General features: G+C 37.5%; 1 pseudogene; it reads right to left on the reverse strand.

Moving 5' to 3' along the window:
- Positions 1–2,235: 2,235 nt before the first annotated feature.
- On the reverse strand, positions 2,236–18,740 carry LOC110140264 (non-homologous end-joining factor 1 pseudogene; annotated as a pseudogene).
- Between the last annotated feature and the right edge of the window lie 1,021 nt (positions 18,741–19,761).

The raw sequence follows: 19,761 nt of genomic DNA on the forward strand, positions 1-19,761 counted from the left end.
TTTTATTTTGTTACATTTATAAATTTTTTTAATGTTTTTTCTCACAAATCATCTTTTATTAGAGCTAATTCATGAAACAATTTGAATAAGTCAGCACACTTCTTAATGCTCTAAAGATGTAAAGCAACTGAGATGTTTAGTAAATTAGTTTTTTGAAAAGTATTACAGCATAAGATAGAATGGTTTAGATTATTCAATTTGATGCTATTACTTAATAGAGCTATGTGAAAAAGACTGTCAAAAGTTGAACCTTCTGAAGCAGTAACATTCAGAAAAAGCTGTATAAATCCATTTGATTTACAGCTCTAAAATGTATAGAAATTTAGTGAAATGAATTTTAATCACATTTCCTCCAAACAGCAAATATAAAATAATTGTGGATCAAAAATTAGTGCATGACTAACAGATGATGCAGTATTACTATCCCTAATTATTTTAAAGTAGTATCATTTAATAATAATCTAAGTGATATCAGAATAGCAAAAATCTATAGGAAAATGAGTTTTATGCTCCATAATAAATATAAGAATACTTTTTGGTTATTTATAAATGCCTGATTTTAAAAAATTGTAACATTGTGGAAAAAATATGAAGACGTTTTTAATAGTCACCTAAGAATCAAAAAAAGATGTTTTAAGGAAAATACCCCTAAAAATGCATTTAAGGTATTCTAAAAAAATAAAAACCAGATTATTAAAGGACAAATAATTGGTAGAACTGATATTAAATATATACACTTTGAGCTGTGCAATGTGCTCTAAGTTCTTACATAGCTGATGGCAGGTAAGTCTCAATCATGACTAGCAAATTTTTAAAAAATATTCTAATAGAACTAAAACAAAGTTTAAACTCAAGTGAGTGAACCAAGACCTGGAATTGTTATATTATTGTAATTGCACAATACAGTAAGTTATTTAAAGGATGAAATAACTCCAAATTCTATCTGGAAACAAATAAAAATTAACATTGAAATTCCAGATAAAAATGATAATTGCCTTAATATCTGCAACAAAAATATGTTGTTGAAAGAAAAATAGCTTTTTTTCTGTGATTTAAAAGAGCAATTGAATAAATATATATTATTAAAATATTAGCTATCCAAATATTATAATTATACATGAAAACTTGGTCATACTTTCACATGTAATAAAAAATACAATAACAAAATCTTAGAATTTAATATTCCTTATTGGTGACTTGGTGACTTTTTTAAAAAAACTAAATGTAGTTTATCCTGAAGTACAAATAACAGGCTCTAATGACAACTAATCCATATGTGATTGAATAAATACACAATTAGCTTATAAGAGGCACTCTTCTTTCATCTTCCTCCACTCCTCATTAACTGCCCCCACTCTAATTCATCCCCAGTGAAGGTCAAAGGCAAATCCTCTCCATTTTAAAATAGGAGAAGTGAAGAACTAATTTTGATCAATTTGATTCAAGCACAGGTGGTCGAACCAATTTTTTAAAAGGTAGAGATCTTGAATTTGTTATGAAGTCAACATGTATTAATAACATATTTTTTCATAGCTCTCTTTATTATACACATCTGTGGTAAAAGATCTTGATTAAGGGTCAAACTTGGTTCAGGCTTAGGCTTAGTTCAGGTTTGGTTTTTTTCCCCTTCTTTGGATCTTGTGTCATTCAAGAAGTGACTGGGGTATGCCGGCTGCCTGTACTTGGTTGAAGATTGGTACTGACATCTAAGTTATCCATTTGGAAGCATTAAATACTACTACTTGTCCACACATTGTTTCCTTTCTGATTTCACTTTTGTTTTTTGTTTTTTTCCAGGAATGTGAGTCCTTTTTACTCCATGCTAAAGAGAGAAGAGGGCCTCTGAGTAGTATCTGGGAGTAGCTAGGGACTCTTTGGAAAGACAGACAAGGCTTATTGAGAACGTTGTGCCTTTTTGCTGACCTGCCCCATATACCTAAAGTCCATGGTAGATCCTGAGTCTAGAGAACCTGCACTAAAAGGAGGGTGTGGGATTCCCAGAGACAGTCCTCCACTCGGACAAGAAAGGCCAGTGGCCAGTGGGTTGGAGCCAGGATTCCCTTGTTAACAGTAGCTATGCCTGCCAGCATGAGCTTCAGTTATCTGGCCCTTATGGTGGCGTCCCTGACTGTATAACTCTTGTGTCAGAGATGCTGCTGCCACGGGATCTCCTTCCAAGGGGACACTAGGAAACTCCTCTCTGAGTCCATCCTCGGCAGTTGAGATGGTGACAGGTTAACTGAAGAGCCCCATTAGCTTCTTTCTCTGCACTTTCAAACAGCTGAGATCTCTGCATTGGGCCTGAAGGAACTGTGGGCTCCTTCTCGGGTCCTGGGAGGGATGGTGCTGAGGAGATAGGCACTCTGGCTGCTTCAGAAGTTGGCTATCAGTTCCCCATGAGAAAGCACTGCTTGAGGTCTGGGGATCTCCGGCCTCCTGATGTTTCTGTCCCACCTGGATCCCTGGTCCGGTGACTACCGTATCCAGACTCTACAGATTTGTGATGAAGGGTCTTCCCTCACCAACACTGCATGCCTCTGGTAGTTTCTCCACCATAAATCGTTCTGAGAAGAAAGTCTGTTCAAATGGCTCAGTCTTCAACCGATTTCGGCTCAGCATAGCCCCACTCTCCTGGTAGTCCTGGATCTCTAGATCCATCATATGAAGCATCAATGTTAGGTCACTCACCTGGCACTGCAGTGCCAGACTCATGCCCATCAGAGGACGAATCAAACGTTGGGAGACCACCAAAGGGCAAGCTAGGATGCAGTGGAAGTTCCAATAGAATGGGAGACCAGCAAGCTCACTCTGCCTCCATAGTGTCAGTGTCTCTGCCACATAATCACGGGAGAGTGCATCTCTGCCAGGGCAAGCAGCGTTCTTCAACACGCGCAAAGCAGATCATCCAAATGTCAAAGAAAAGCCTTGGGAGCAGCAGTCAGCGCTTGTTCATCTCCTTGGCTTGCTGACTGATCGCACGAGTGTACACCTGTTCATGCCACATTTGTTAAAGATCTGAAACCAGCAAGGCATAGCCCTGCCTGGTGATATAGGCCTTGGCCAGGAGGGAGTTTCCGGCAAGCTGTAGCCATGCACACAGCTGTATCAGCAAGCCTTGCTCCAGTTCCTCCACTGTGAGCGGCTGCAGGAGCTCTCACCCTCCCCATGGCAGGCTGGCCCACCAGTGCAAACGAAAAGGTCAGTGTGTTTTTATTAATTCAGTTTCAGTTCAGTCACTCAGTCATGTTTGACTCTTTGCAACCCCAAGGACTGTACCACGCCAGGCTTCCCTGTCCATCACCAACTCCCCAAGCTTGCTCCAACTCATGTCCATTGAGTCATACCATCCAACCACTTCAGCCTCCGTCATCCCCTTCTCCTCCTACCTTCAAATCTTTCCCAGCAACAGGGTCTTTTCTAAGGAGTCAGTTCTTTGCATCAGGTGGCCAAAGTATTGGAGTTTCAGCTTCAGCATCAGTCCTTCCAATGAATATTCAGGACTGATTTCCTTTAGGATTGACTGGTTGGATCTCCTTGCAGTCCAAGGGATTCTCAAGGGCCTTCTCCATCACTCTTCTCTAATGCTATAGTTCAAAAGCATCAATTCTTCCACACTCAGCTTTCCTTAGGTCTAACTATCACATTTTTATTAATAGGCATGCTTGTTTTTTTTTTTTTTCATGAGTAAGTTTTAAGTCTCATGTTTGGATTTAGGAAAATCTATAAATTAGGGAATTGTACTACTTTAATTTTTAGGACATGCAAACTGATTAAGTTAGCCATTTAAGGTTTCCTTCAAATGGCCTAGACAAATTGACAGTGGTCTGAAATTGGATTATGAGGCTGAAAGCAAACCAGTAATAAAGTGTTCTTTGACTTGTTTTGTCACTGTTCCCACACCTATATTTTCTTTATGTTGTAGAAAGAGGGGGGCATGACTAAAATCGTATTAGGCATGTATCCTAGATTCTTGTAAATATTTAAGAATAAGCATTTTACTGGAACACAACAAATAATATTCATAGGGAAAAGTAATGTTTATACTAAGATGGTAAAACAGGTTTGTAGCAAAGATATTGACATAAAGGAAACCAAAACTTGGTAAGCAACATGGGAGACATATACTATGAGGAATTACCTCTGTCTCCCTTCCCTCTCTGAAGCCAAGAGCTGGGGGAACAAAAAGAGGAAGAAAGAAAGATTTCTATAACACTGTATTCTATAACCAGAATGGCATGGTTATAAAAGTGCTGAAAGACAACAGTACTGATGAGAACAGGAGTAGTTGGTAAAGAAAACTTGGAAGTTATAAGTCTTTGGATGGGAAAGAAGGTGGAAAAAAGTTCTGATCGTGGAAACATAATTTGGTGGTAGTTGAAAATCAGGCAAATAAATGTAGTTTAGCTGTTGTAGAAATTAGTAGTGGCTTTTTAAGCCAGTGAATTGCCTGAATAGAGCCCGGTATTAAGATTCTTAACATGACTGTGGGACATAGGATGAGTTATAGGAAAGACAGATTCAAAATTTCTTTTCTAAATATGTTACTCTTGAGGGTAATTCTGGAGTTAATCTGTTTGTTGTAATGTTTCTATTTGAAAAAGTCAAGTGATAGGTACAATAAAGTATTTATCATTATTTATGTTTATTTTAGGGCTTCCCTCATAGCTCAATCAGTAAAGAATCTTCCTGCAATGCCGAAAACCTGGGCTCGATTTCCTGGGTCGGGACAATCCCCTGGAGAAGGAAATGGCAATCCACTCCAGTATTCTTGCCAGGAAAATCCCATGGACAGAGGAGCCTGGCGGGCTATGATCCATGGGGTTGCAGGAGTCGGACACGACTTGGCGACTAAACCACCACCACCACCACATTTATTTTAAAATGTTCAGAATAGATATTTTTAAAAAGTAAGATCTAACACCTCTACTCAAAACCTTCAGTTATTTCCCATTTTATTAACAGTAAAAACCCTTAAAAATTGCAAAAAATATCTTACATATATTCTTTCCTTCCCATGCTTTCTGACATCTCCTATTTCTTCACGCTGTTCTAAAAATCAGCTTCTTTGTTCTTCAACACACAAAGCATGCTCTTGTCTCAGGTCCTTGAGACTATGCACTGGGCCTGGAAAATTTTCCCAATAGTTATGTGGTTTTCTTGATTATCTTTTTTCTGTAGGTCTCTGATGAAAGAATGTGTTCTTCAATTACTCTATTTTAACACTTACTCTTCTCTCAAACAAACAATACCTACCCTCTCTTGGCTGTTGTTCAGTCACTAAGTTGTGTCTGACTCTTTGCGACTTCATGGACTGCAGCACACCAAGCTCCTCTGTTCTTCGCTATTTCCTGGATTTTGTTCAAACTGATGTCCGTTAAGTGGGTGATGCTATCTATCTAACCATCTCATCTTCCACAGCCCCCTTCTCCTGCTGCCTTCAATCTTTCCCATCATCAGGGGCTTTTCCAATGAGTCAGCTCTCTTGGTAATTGGATAGTAAAAACATAACTTGAAAATATGGTTTGAAGTATTTCCAGTAGGTTTCCAATCACCAAGATTGATACTTTGACTGTAGACCTGTAAACCAGTCAAATTCTGTCTTGTTAGTTTCCAGTTTCTATACTCAAGAATAAACATTAAGAATTCCCATCCTTCAAATATACTCCTTTTTCTTTTTTATAGTTAATGAATACTTTGTTTTTGAACTTTGTTCGAATCTAACCCTTTTTAAAAATAGTATTTTCTTATTCTCAGTTTCTTTCATACATTAAGGCTTCATATGAATTAACACCAACTTTAATCTTTGCTGAAGTTCACTAACCACATCTCGGTTAAGTCCACATAAATTCTGTGTGGTATTGATGTACCAACAAAGAGCTGCTTATTTATCCTGAGATTTCCAATTTTTTATATTTGATTTTTAATCATTATTTTCTTATATTTAGTGAGTTTTATTCAGGCACTCTTCCTAAGAGACAGTCAAACTATTCCATTATTTAGGTGGATGGACAGCAAAGTTAAAGTATTTTTTAATTATAATTTTGCACTTTTGATACATTGTAAAAATTCCCACTCCCTTTAACATGGAGAGCTAGTAAGATAAATCGTTCCTGAACAACAATGACTTAAAGATATATTTGCTGTATTAGTTAAGGCTCATCAGAAAAACAGAACCAGTAAGATGTGTTTTCATAGAGAGATTTATTTTAAGGAATTGGCTGCTCACATAATCTTGAAGGTCAAGTCTAAAATCTTCAGAGTATATTGACAGTTTTGAGTTCCAAGGAAGAGTCACAGTCCAAGTTCAAAGGCATTTTGCAGGCAAAATGCAGGGAAAATTTCCTCTTGCTTGGGAGAGGGCAGTCTTTGTTCTGTTAAGGCCTTCTTCTGATTGAATGAGCCCCACTCACATAACAGAGGCTAGTCTCCTTTATCCATAGTACACCTATTTAAGCATTGATCTCACTCAAAAGCACTTTCATAACAACATCCAGAAAAATGTTTCCCCAAATAGTTGGCATTGCCTGGTGGCTCAGTGGGTAAAGAATCTGCCTGCAATACAAGAGACCTGAGTTTGATCCCTGGGTCTGGAGGATCCCCTGGAGAAGGGAATGGCTACCCACTCCAGTATTCTTGCTGGAGAATTCCATGGACAGAGTAACCTGCCAGGCTACAGTTCATGGGGTCCCAGAGAGTTGGACATGGCAGAGTGACTAAAATTTCACTTCTTCCAATAGTTGGTAATATGGCCCAGGTAAGTTGACACATAAAATTAACCTTAATATTCCTCTGAAACCCTTTACACCTTAAAAACATACTGTGTAGATAATTATGTAAATATGTCTATCATATGTATCTACACACATTAGTTATTCAAATAATGTGAATCATAGGACATAAAAGTTCATCTTTTCAATTTTAAAATGGCAAAGACTGTTTTTTCATAGCCATACATTGAAAGAGCACAAAGTTGTTTTGCAAGCATTTTTTGCATATGTTAGCAGGCTATACTAGATGATCAGGTAATAACTAAAATCACAGTTAGGAGAATATTGAGAATCACATTGCTGCCTTTTCTATCTTTTTCCATGAAAATGACCCCAAGCATAAGCATCCAATATTTGAAAGCTTAGGAAATGTGTACCATTAGAATCAGTTTGGGAAAAAAAAAAAAAAAAGAAAGTGAAAGTGTTAGTCACTCAGTTGGGTCCAACTCTTTGCGACCCCATGACTACTCTGTCCATGGAATTCTCTAGGTAAGAATACTAGAGTGGGTAGCCATTACCTTCTCTAGAGGATCTTCCCAACTCAGGGACTGAACCTGGGTCTCCCCCAGTCCAGGCAGATTCTCTACCATTTGAGCCACCAGAGAAGTCCCAGAATCAGCCTAGGTGAAGGTATAAAATGCAATGTGATCTGAGAAATCATCAAGATAATTGGTGGAAATGGTCTTATCAGGTAGTTAGAATAGGAAAAAGCAGTCCAGAATGGCAGTGGCTAAAAGACAAGAAAGGGAAAAACCCACAAAAATAGAACAAAGAAAGGTCCGAGGACCAGAGTGAGGACCTCAGGTAGAGCAAACAGCACTCCTGCCTAGCCCAATTTACACAGGGCAGGCCCAGGGGGTGGAGAAAAAACATATAAAAAGAGGAGCCAAAGGGCCGGGAGTCTCTCTCTTCTCTTCTCATCTTTTGGGTCACATGCCCTCATGCCTCGAGGATGTATTTTCCTTTATTTTCTAAATAAAACTGAGCTATAACACAGAGCTGTAACTCTGGTCTGTCTGAAAGCTGTAACACTGGTCCATCTAAGGGTCGTAACACTGGTTGGTCACTTGAAATTTTTGTTGTGATAAGACAGAACCAAGGAAATTACACACACGCCTGACAGTCGCAGGCTTCCTGGGCGGCTCAGATGAGAAAGAATCTACCTACAATGCAGGAGACCCTGATTTTACCCCTGGGTAGGGAAGATCTCCTGGAGAAGGGAATGGCTCTACTCTAGTGTTTTTTTTTTTTTTTTTTTATTAGTTGGAGGCTAATTATTTTACAATATTGTAGTGGGTTTTGTCATACATTGACATGAATCAGCCATGGATTTACATGTGTTCCCCACTCTTGTATTCTTGTCTGAAGAATTCCACGGACTGAGGAGCCTGACGGGCTACAGTCCACGGGGTCACAAATAATTGGACATGATTGAGTGACTAACACACACAGACAAACTCAAAATTATGACTTAGAAGTCATTTAAAAAAAAAAGAAAAGTCAAGAAAAAAAACATATCATTATATAATACTGCTGTCTTGAGATACAGATATCTATTTCTCATGCACTGACATATATGCCTATCACCTAGATGATCGTTTAAATCACCAAGTTATATTTATGTCAATGGATTTCAGTGATTTTCACTAACGATTTTTTTTTTCTCTCAGTGAAAAAACTGAGTGGTTTTATTGTGGTTTTCATTGAGTGTTCTTTTCTTAAAAATGCATGCCTTGTGTCCCAGGAAACCACTCAGTCTTGGGCAAATGAGGGTTCATCACCATAAGACCAATGACTGATTAAGACTGTGAGTCTCAATATGAAAGGCATTTATAGGAGTGGGAAGAACATTGAGCAATAATGCCCAAGTTTTAAGTTTCATAGCTTTAAAAAAAAAAAAAAAAAGATTGAAAAATAGGGCATGGCTTTTCTTTAGAATTTTACCATGAAAGTGAAAGTTTCTCAGTCATGTCCAACTCTTTGCAGTCCCATGGACTGTATAGTCCACTGAATTCTTGAGACCAGGATATTGGACTGGGTAGCTGTTCTCTTCTCCAGGGGATCTTCCCAACACAGGGATCGAACCCTGGTCTCGCACATTGCAGGCGGATTCTTTACCAGTTGAGCCACAAGGGAATTTTACCATATAAGTGTACAAACAAAAACATACAAAAACCCTATACAACTATCTTCACCATCATTCAGTTAAAGGAATCACAGTTTAAATTTTAAATACAGCAAAATATAATCTCCAATTAAAACACAATCATTAAAATTGAGAACAGTGTATTTTCTCATTTTATCACAGGATGCTAAAAAGTTCCTCCACTGATATTATTGAACTGTATCAGTGAATTCCACCCTTTGAAACTAATAACCACTCTCTCTCTTCCTTTCTATCAGATAAGCCTGCTCATTTCCCTCAAAAATATATCACATCTATTTTTTTTCTTTGAAAATGCAAATAATTTTTCTCTAATTTGAAAAAAATAAGAAATAACGAGGTGAATGGTCCTTAATACTTGGAGGAGAGTAGGATATATAACAGTAACACTTATTTGGGGACATCTTAATACTTTGGGATGTGTATAATTCGAGAGAATCTACTTCTGAAAAAAAAAAAAGACATATGTACACAAATTATTACCTATAATTTCAGGGGCTTCAAAGAACATCTAGAGCCCAGAGACTCTGGGACCAGAAATCTTGTTTAAATGTGGCTGACAAATGTTTAATTATCTTCTAGTCAAATACATTCAACTGGCTTCCTTCAGCCTCACAATAGCAGTAATGAGAAAATGTGTGGGCTTCTCTGAGGTCTCCACTGACACAGGTCCCGAGTTCTGCCACATCAAATACATCAGCCAGGTTAAGCTCATAATACCACAGTATAAGACCGAGGATACAAGGCAACCGGCCTGGATAGGTTTTGCAGAGGACATTACAACGAAGAGACTTTAAAACATTTAAATTTCAAACAAATATTAGTCTAAAGCATACAGAGGATTTACATGTGAGTGAATAGAGCTTTGCTTTCTGTGAGAAAGATTCTAGTAGGTATTTGCTATTTAAATCTTTTCAGGTAATTAGTCCCTATGGTGCCTTCCATTTCAGGCTCCAGCTGTTCATGCTAATGAGATGTCACTTGGTGTCAGGAATTCCCATCCTCCAGCATTAAGCAGTTAACCAATAATGGGGTGCTTGTGAAGCTGCACACATAAAGAGAGGTGATGAACAACTTAAACTTAATTATCTCTGCTTTTATCCACAGAAAAAGGGCAAAGGATATTTATAGTATTAGTGTTGGTAGAAAGTCCCCTCTCTGATGAAGCATATTTCAAAAAGAAGAAAAGGGATAAGTTTGACATTTCAGACATAATCATAGACAAGTTATTTCTTTAGATATACAACCTGATTTCTGAAAATATCAGAATCTACAAGGATCAAATGTTTATCAAACATCACCTTTCATCTCTCATGTTTACAGTATTTACATGAAAAGAACTAGTTGGCCATCATAAAGAGCTGTAAAAATAAGTTAGAAGTTCCATAGTTTTTTACACTGTACCTCTGCAATACTGTTTTGATTGACTTGGCAGAGGATTGAGTGCATCATAGCTTTATAAATCATTTGTATAAAAGTCTTGATTTTGACATTTAATTTATAATTTAAAAATCACACATTGTCACAAAGACACACTTAGTAAGTTCCAAATAAACATGTTGCAAAGGCCATTCTGATCAAAATGTAATAAAACAAGATCAATTTAGAGATATATAAAAAATTGAGCATCATTTTTCTAAAATAATTTCTGCATGAAAGAATAAATAAAAATTAACAACACAAGGTGAAAGTTGAAAATTATCATGGCTTAAATCCAATTTATGGATGCCATGAAAACAGCTTTTATTCCTAAAAAATAAATAAATTCATTAAATTTTAAATGAAAGAACAAAAATAAAAATTAAAGTTTAAGAAGCTAATGAATATAAAATAAAAAGTAACAAATTACCATATATTAAAAAATAATGACCAAGAAAGACAGAGATAGAGATCCTCAAAGCTGGTTGTAAAAAGATACAGATGTTACAGAATGCAAAAGCCTGTGCTCAAGTGAGGTCAAACAAACAAAAATTTAGGGATTTGGGACAGAGAAAGGGTTATTGCAGTGAGAACATTTAGCTTGTGCCCCCAAAACCCCAAACTCTATGATGGTTTTGGGAGAAATTTTTATAGGCCTAGTTTGGGGTGAGGGCTGTAGGGTATGTGTGGCTTTCTTCTGACTCCTTGGTGATAAGGTAACAGGGTGATGCTCCAGGAATCTTGGACTCAGCCTGAAGTTATCCTACAGAAGAACCTAAAGATACTGTTATGTATGTCCCTTCAGGAAGAACCAGGATCCTTCTTCAATCTCTGTGTTATAGTTTCTTTTTTCTTGGGGAAGGTTTTGTTCCCTGTCTCCTGTACAATGTCATGAACCTCTGTCCATAGTTCATCAGGCACTCTGTCTATCAGATCCAGTCTCTTAAATCTATTTCTCACTTCCACTGTATAATCATAAGGGATTTGACTTAGGTCATACCCGAATGGTCTAGTGGTTTTCTCCACTTTCTTCACTTTAACTCTGAATTTGGCAATAAGGAGTACATGATCTGCGCCACAGTCAGCTCCCAGTCTTGTTTTTGCTGACGGTATAGGGCTTCTCCATCTTTGGCTGCAAAGAATATAATCAATCTGAGTTCGGTGTTGGCCATCTGGTGATGTCCATATGTAGAGTCTTCTCTTGATTTGTTGGAAGAGGGTGTTTGCTATGACCAGTGCATTCTCTTGGCAGAACTCTATTAGCCTTTGCCCTGCTTCATTCCATACTTCAAGGCCAAATTTGCCTGTTACTCCAGGTGTTTCTTGATTTTCTACTTTTGCATTCCAGTCCCCTATCATGAAAAGGACATCTTTTTTGGGTGTTAGTACTAAAAGGTCTTGTAGGTCTTCATAGAACCGTTCAACTTCAGCTTCTTCAGCATTACTGGTCGGGGCATAGACTTGGATTACTGTGATATTGAATGGTTTGCCTTGGAAATGAAGAGAAATCATTCTCTCGTTTTTGAGATTGCATCCAAGTACTGCATTTCAGACTCTTTTGTTTACTATGATGGCTACTCCATTTCTTCTAAGGGATTCCTGCCACAGTAGTAGATATAATGGCCATCTAAGTTAAATTTACCCATTTCAGTCCACTTCAGTTCACTGATTCCTAGAATGTTGACATTCGGTCTTGCCATCTCCTGTTTGACCACTTCCAATTTGCCTTGATTCATGGACCTAACATTCCAGGTTCCTATGCAATATTGCTCTTTACAGCATCGGACCTTGCTTCTATTTCCAGTCACATCCACAACTGGGTGTTGTTTTTGCTTTGGCTCTATCCCTTCATTATTTCTGGAGTTTCTTCTCCACTGATTTCCACTAGCATTTTGGGCACCTACTGACCTGGGGAGTTCCTCTTTCAGTGTCTTATTATCTTTTTGCCTTTTCATACTGTTCATGAGTGCCTGACAGACTATGGACAGAGGTTCATGACATTATATAGGAGACAGGCATCAAGACCATCTTCAAGAAAAAGAAATGCAAAAAAGCAAAATGGCTGTCCGAGAGGTTTTACAAATAGATGTGAAAAGAGAAGTGAAAAACAAAGGAGAAAAGGAAAGACATACCCATTTGAATGCAGAGTTTGAAAGATCTATGCAAGAAAAAGCAAGGGAACATTTCATGAAAAGATGGGCTCAATAAAGGACAGAAGTGGTATGGACCTAACAGAAGCAGAAGATATTAAGAAGAGGTGGCAAGAACACACAGAAGAACTGTATAATTAAGATCTTCAAGACCCAGATAATCACAATTGTGTGATCACTGACCTAGAGCCAGATATCCTGGAATGTGAAGTCAAGTGGGCCTTAGTGTTCGTTGCATCACTACGAACAAAGCTAGTGGAAGTGATGGAATTCCAGTTGATATATTTCAAACCCTAAAAGATGATGCTATGAAAGTGTTAACTCAATATGTCAGCAAACTTGGAAAACTCAGAAGTGGCCACAGGATTGGAAAAGGTCAGTTTTCATTCCAATCCCAAAGAAAGGCAATGCCAAAGAATGTTTCAACCAGCACACAATTGCACTCATCTCACAAGCTAGTAAAATAATGCTCAAAATTCTCCAAGCCAGGCTTCAGCAGTACATGAATGGTGAACTTCCATATGTTCCAACTGGTTATAAAAAAGCAGAGGAACAAGAGATCAAATTGCCAACATCTGTTGGATCATCAAAAAAACAAGAGATTTTCAGAAAAACATCTACTTCTGCTTTATTGACTATGCCAAAGCCTTTGACTGTGTGGATCACAATAAACTGTGGAAAATTCTTAAACAGCTGTGAATACCAGACCACCTGACTTGTCTATTGAGAAACATGTATGCAGGTCAGGAAGCAACAGTTAGAACTGGACATGGAACAACAGACTGGTTCCAAATAGGGAAAGGAGTATGTCAAGGCTGTATATTGTTGCCCTGCTTATTTAACTTATACACAGAGTACATCATGAGAAACGCTGGGATGGAAGAAGCACAAACTGGAATCAAGATTGCTGGGAGAAATATTAGTAACCTTAGGTATGCAGATAACACTACCCTTATGGCAGAAAGTGAAGAAGTACTAAAGAGCCTCTTGATGAAGGTGAAAGAGGAGAGTGAAAAAGTTGCCTTAAAGCTCAACATTCAGAAAACTAAGATCATGGCATCTGGTCCCGTCACTTCATGGGAAATAAATGGGTAACAGTGGATCAGTGGCTGACTTTATTTTGGGGGGCTCCAAAATCACTGCAGATGGTGATTGCAGCCATGAAATTAAAAGACGCTTACTCCTTGGAAGGAAAGTCATCACAAATCTCGACAACATGTTAAAAAGCAGAGACATTACTTTGCTGACACAGGTCCATCTAGTCAAGGCTATGGTTTTCTCAGTAGCCATGTACGGATGAGAGTGATGGACTGTAAAGAAAGTTGAGCACTGATGAATAGATGCTATTGAACTGTGATGTTGGAGAAGACTTTTGTGGATCCCTTTACTGCAAGATCCAACCAATCCATCCTAAGGAGATCTGTCCTGGGTGTTCATTGGAAGGGCTGATGTTAAAGCTGAAACTCCAATACTTTGGCCACCTCATGCGAAGAGCCGACTCATTTGAAAAGACCCTAATGCTGGGAAAGATTGAGGGCAGGAGGACAAAGGGACGACAGAGGATGAGATGGTTGGATGCCATCACCGACTCAATGGACATGGGTTTGGGTGGACTCCTGGAGTTGGTGATGGACAGGGAGGGCTGGCGTGCTGCGGTTCATGGATTCACAGTGTTACATGCAACTGAGAGACTGAACTGAATTGAACTGAATAGTTTCTTGATTATTCCTACTTTGTCTCTAAAATTCCTATTTCCTTGATAAGTAGCTGTTTGAATCTGACCTTTGGAATTCAGGGAATTTCTAGAAGGCTGAAATCTTTAATCTGCAAATAAGAAATGGGAGACTCAGAAAGGTTTTTTTTCCTAGGAGGGCCTCAGAGATTTCTCCCGACTTTCCCAGAGATTACATTGAAAAAAACATTACTTCTTAAAAAGAATTACCAATGAGAAAGGGCTAGAGAGAGAGAAAGCAAATTACAAGGATAGAGAATGGGATTAAACTACATATATAGGTAAAAATAAGAGAAAAAAATATTTCAAAGAAAAGAGATGATAAAATTTTGTCAATAAATTAAAAATCTAAGTTATAATAATTGATCTACAGTGTGAAAAGATATTTGCTATAAAATTAAATGTGATAAGCATTATAGTCCAGTGTACTATTAATTAAATAATATAGTTTTGTGTGGAGACTATATATGTACATGTGTGTCTTGTATATATGCAGAATGAAATATAGATATATAGGCACAAAGGCAACAAAAATTACCTTAAACATTTGACAAGTGATAGGATTTTTTTAATTTATTTACTTTTAATTGAAGGATTAGTGGTAGGTTTTGACAAGGAGTAGAATTGACCATTACATTTTGTTTTCTATATTAAATGGAAAATTTATTTTACTTTTTTAATTCATAAAAAGACACATTAATAACAAAAAATAAATCTAAAGAGTATAGCTAAATTACTCAGCTACATTTTATATGCTTACAGATGTTACTTTTAATAATTATTATTAATATTACTATTTCTTTATGGGTAATATGCTGCACATAGAATCACCAGCTAAAACCTCTAAAAACATTAGAAAATCTTTACAATGGCACAATATAATTTAGGAAAAAGTTATGTAGTAAAAGTAAAAACTTCACATTATTTCTTAAGTATCCAGAGGAAACTCCATTTTTGATAATTCAATTGTCATTTTCCTAAGTGACAGATCCAACTAATATCGTAGGAAAATCATTATTTGCTATAGAAATCTGTAGTTCATTTACAAGATAAATTCTACAAATTAATCTTATTCAAAACTCTTTCAAATATTATAAACTCATCTGCTGAATCTGAGGCAAAGAACCAAAGATTCATGTATTACAGGAAAGTATTCAGATGTTTATTGCTAAGCAATCATCTTATAACTTTTGTTTTATTTATATATATATATAATAGGAATATTCTGTCTTTGGGAACTGAAGCTTCATTGTTCTCTTCACTTGGCCTCTTTTGATTGTATTCTAATATAGAGATTCTCAAGCCACATTGCATATTAAAATTACATGGGTAAAGTGTAAAAAATGTACTTAGTCAAATCACATGAAATTTTACTATTTCCAGAAAATTTGAGTACTCAGTGTCTACAATATCCAATCAGTCCTAGAAATTGCTTGTTTTTTATCAGTTTTGTATAATTTTGAATAGCCAACAATCTTTAACGTACCATCTTCCATGAAAGGGAGTTTTTCAGGTGTCACTAGTGGTAAAATACCCGCCTGATAAGGCAGGAGAGACAGAAGAGATGCAGGTATGCTCTCTGGGTCAGGAAGATCCCCTGGAGGAGGGCATGGCAACCCACTCCAGTTTCTTGCCTGGAGAATCCCAAAGACGGAGATCCGCGGGCTACAGTCCATGGGGTTGCAAAGAGTCCGAAGCGACTTAGCATGCACATACACAGGCACAAGCATGATGAAACTTCCATAAGGATCCCATAAGTATGGGGTTCAGAGAGCTTTGGGGTTGTGAACACATCCACGAGCTGCAGGGCGGGGTACTTCCCAACTCTATGGGAACAGAAGCTCCTGTGTTCAGACCTTTTTGAACCTCATATGTGTATCTCTTCATCTGATTCTTCATTCATATCATTTAATATCCCTTATGGTAGATGGTAATCCAGTAGGTAAACTGTTTTCATGAATTTTATGAGCCACTGTAGCAAATAATCAGACCCAAATAGAGAGGTGTGGGAGTCTCTGATTTACAACCAGTCTATCAGAAACACAGATAGGAACCTGGATTTCAATTGGCATCTGAAGTGATAGTGGTAGTGGGGCAGTCATAGGGGTCTTTACTAATTCCAGTTAACATCAAAACTGGATCGTATTATAAGACACCTGATGTCTGAGACAAGGTCGGTGTGGGAATAAATCCACACATTTGGTGATGAGGGGTAAAGTAATACTGAGTGTTTGCACGCATTTTATGTGTAGTGAGTAAATGAGAAGCAGGGAGTTTTTCCTAGACAGTAGTTTTGTGCCATTATACCTTTTGTGCTTTGTTTTTCTGATATAGAATATTGGCTCTTTCAGAGACAGAGACCTTTTTCTTGCAATATTTGTAAATACCCTTAGTAAGAGATGTTTGTTTCTTATACTATGAAATATATATATATATATATATATATATATATATATATGTTTATGTTTGAGTTGTTTTTCTGTTGTCCAGAGTTTGATTTTGTTCTTAGTGTGTTAGTTTTCTAAGACCCTCAGAAAATATTTGGCTTTATGAGAGACAATTATTCAAGTCAGAATATTCCCATTTCAATTCATTTTCCTATTAAATACATTATTTCTCTTCTCTGTCCGCTTATGAAAATAGAAGACAGTTATTACTTTTATGTCAACTCTCAGAGATACTTTAAAATATTTTTTGAAAGTCTTCTGAAGTCAACCACTAAAATGGGATCATTCTGTAGAAAATCTTTTGTAAAAGGGTAGTTCCCATGTGTATTTAGGAGAGTAGGAAAAGGGCCATAAGCCATATAAATAGGTGAAGTTAAAGTAGGGTATAGAACTTGGAGCACAAGAGGCATGTTACAAATGATTTAAAGGGTAAGGTTTTTTTTTCTTTGGTTTTTACTAGAAAGTCTTTGAGGGAAGATATTATAGATTGAGAGCTTCTTTTTAAGGCCTCAGCATAATAACAAAAAACTAACATTTTTTTGATACTTGTTCGCTTGCTCCCCCTTCTTTTCTAAGAGTTTTGTTAGGTGTCTGATATGTGAGATGCCAAAACCTTTCCAGGATGGCCACTGAAATGTTAAAATATTGTTGTGCAATATGTCAAGATAATCACTGAATCTGATTTAGAGTGAGAAAGCATCTTGAAGTAGACATTCTGCAGAGGTGGGAGAGAGACAAGTTAGAGGCCAAAAAAAATCACTTTCTCACACACCCATGCACATATCATGACAGTCAGTTTCTACTAATACTTTATGAAACAGCATCTTGGATTCTTGATTATTTCTGTCAATACTGTATGACTAATAACTCAGAAACTTAGTCTACGAGCTATTGAAATGGAGAAGAAAAACCCTCTATATTATCAGAGTAAACGTCCTTTGGGCAGGCAAGGCAGATAATTTCATCATTAGATTTTGTAAGGGACCCAAGTAATGTTTATAAACCATTATTACACATATTTGTAATGTGTGTAATTCATTGTTACATACTTGAAAACTTCTTGTTGTGTAAGAAACCTCTTAATTTTAAAAAACACTGATGTATTTTTTTAAAGGTTACTTCTACAACACTGTCTTAGGATCAAGTGCATAGCAAAATGACCCCGTCATTCTTTCTTCAAAGCCTGTTCCTTTATAGGTCATCACAAGATATTGAATTTGATTCCCTGCTATAAAGGAAATCCCCAACACCCATCCACCCAATGTACAGTAGTCAATCCAACACTCCGCATCAGTCCCTCTCTCCTTCCCCACCCCACAACCACAAGCCTGCCCTCCATGTCTCCAAGTCCACTTTGCACAGTACACACATTCATCTGTATCATTCTTAGACTACACACACACACACACACACACACGCACACGCAATATGACACTGCACATGCCCCTCTTTTTCTGACCCATACCACCAAGCAAATACTCTTTGGGTCCATTCATTCCCTCCCATGGCCAAGTAACATTCCCCTTACCGCTACACCACATCATCCCCAGCCAACCAGGTACTGATGAGTTCTGGGCTGCTCCCACCCCCAGCCACTGCTAACTCTGCCACAGGAACACCAGGGTGCATGCATTCCCTACAAGTAGAGTCCTCTGTTACTTCAGGGTATGAACCAAGCATTGGGACTGCTGGACCACATAGCAGCTCCATCTTCAGTCTTCCAAGGAACCTTCACACGGCCCCACTGTGACTACACCAGTTCACACTCCCCACCAGCAGGACACGACTCCCCCAACCCTCCCGATCATCTGTGGACCTCTAGATGACAGCCATCTGACCTGATGAGGTGATACCCTACCAAGGCCCCGAAACTAACTTTTCCAAAAATCAACAACACCAAGCATTCTTCCATGTACCTGCTGGACATCCTCACTTACCTCCTGCTCCCGAAAAATGCCAATTTGGATTCCCCACCCACCATCCAGTCAGGCTCTGCCCCTTTAACACAGAACTGCAGGACACTTCTGAACACCAACCCCCTGTCAGTGACTCTGCCCTCATTGTCGCCCTTTCTGCAGGCTATCCCCTAGTCAGAGAAGGGTGAAGAACACAATTTTCTTTATTTAAAAATGATCATCAGAGAATATCTAATTACTAGATTGTGAATAAAAGAAATGAGATGACAAAAAAAAAGTCTAAGGAACAGATGATTCTTAAACATACAATAGAAATTTGATATAAATGGAAAAATATAATATAATATAAATATATAAAATATAAATATATATAAATAAATACATATATATAATATAAATATAAATTCCTTACTCTATCAGGAATTAAAAAAAGTAATTTGTAAAACTATTCAGCAAAATAGCTCATGACAAAAAATAAAACATGTGAAATTGATAAATAGATGATTCTCAACAGAATTGTCCAGATAGGTATGGATTTTACACAAACATGCAGACTTTCAGGAATTTAGAGATTCAATTATTTCTTCCCATACCCTTCATAAATGTTTATGTCTAGCTATGAATAAATATTGATCAGATGCTGTGAACCCGTCCTTCTTTCTTTCTTTATAGTGGATACAGCAGAAAGGAACATTGTTAAACATAGTACTCACAGGAGAAAAGGTATTTTAAAAACACTTGATTTTAGAACTGAAAAACCATACTTATGGTTAAAATATAGCAATAAGAGGAAAACAATATATGAAAGAAATAGCATAATATTCCTTTTTATATAATCTAATAAGTTCAAGTAACATTCTGTGCTTAATCCCTCAGTTGTGTCCGACTCTTTATGACCTCATGGACTGTAGCCCACCACGCTCCTCTGTCCGTGAGGATCCTCCAGGCAAGAAGACTGGAGTGGGTTGCCATGCCCTTCTCCAGGGGGTCTTCCCAACCCAGGAATTGAACAGGGTCTCCTGCATGGCAGGTGGATTTTTTACCACCTGAACTACCTGGGAAGCCCTTTTATATAATGGCGACTTTTAAAACAGGAATTATGTAAAAATTACATTATAGTTTCCCTGAATTTATCCTTTAGGAATTACTTCATCTTCATGATACAG

This window comes from Odocoileus virginianus, chromosome 13 (genome assembly GCF_023699985.2).
Source record: "Odocoileus virginianus isolate 20LAN1187 ecotype Illinois chromosome 13, Ovbor_1.2, whole genome shotgun sequence".
Lineage (NCBI taxonomy): Eukaryota > Metazoa > Chordata > Mammalia > Artiodactyla > Cervidae > Odocoileus > Odocoileus virginianus.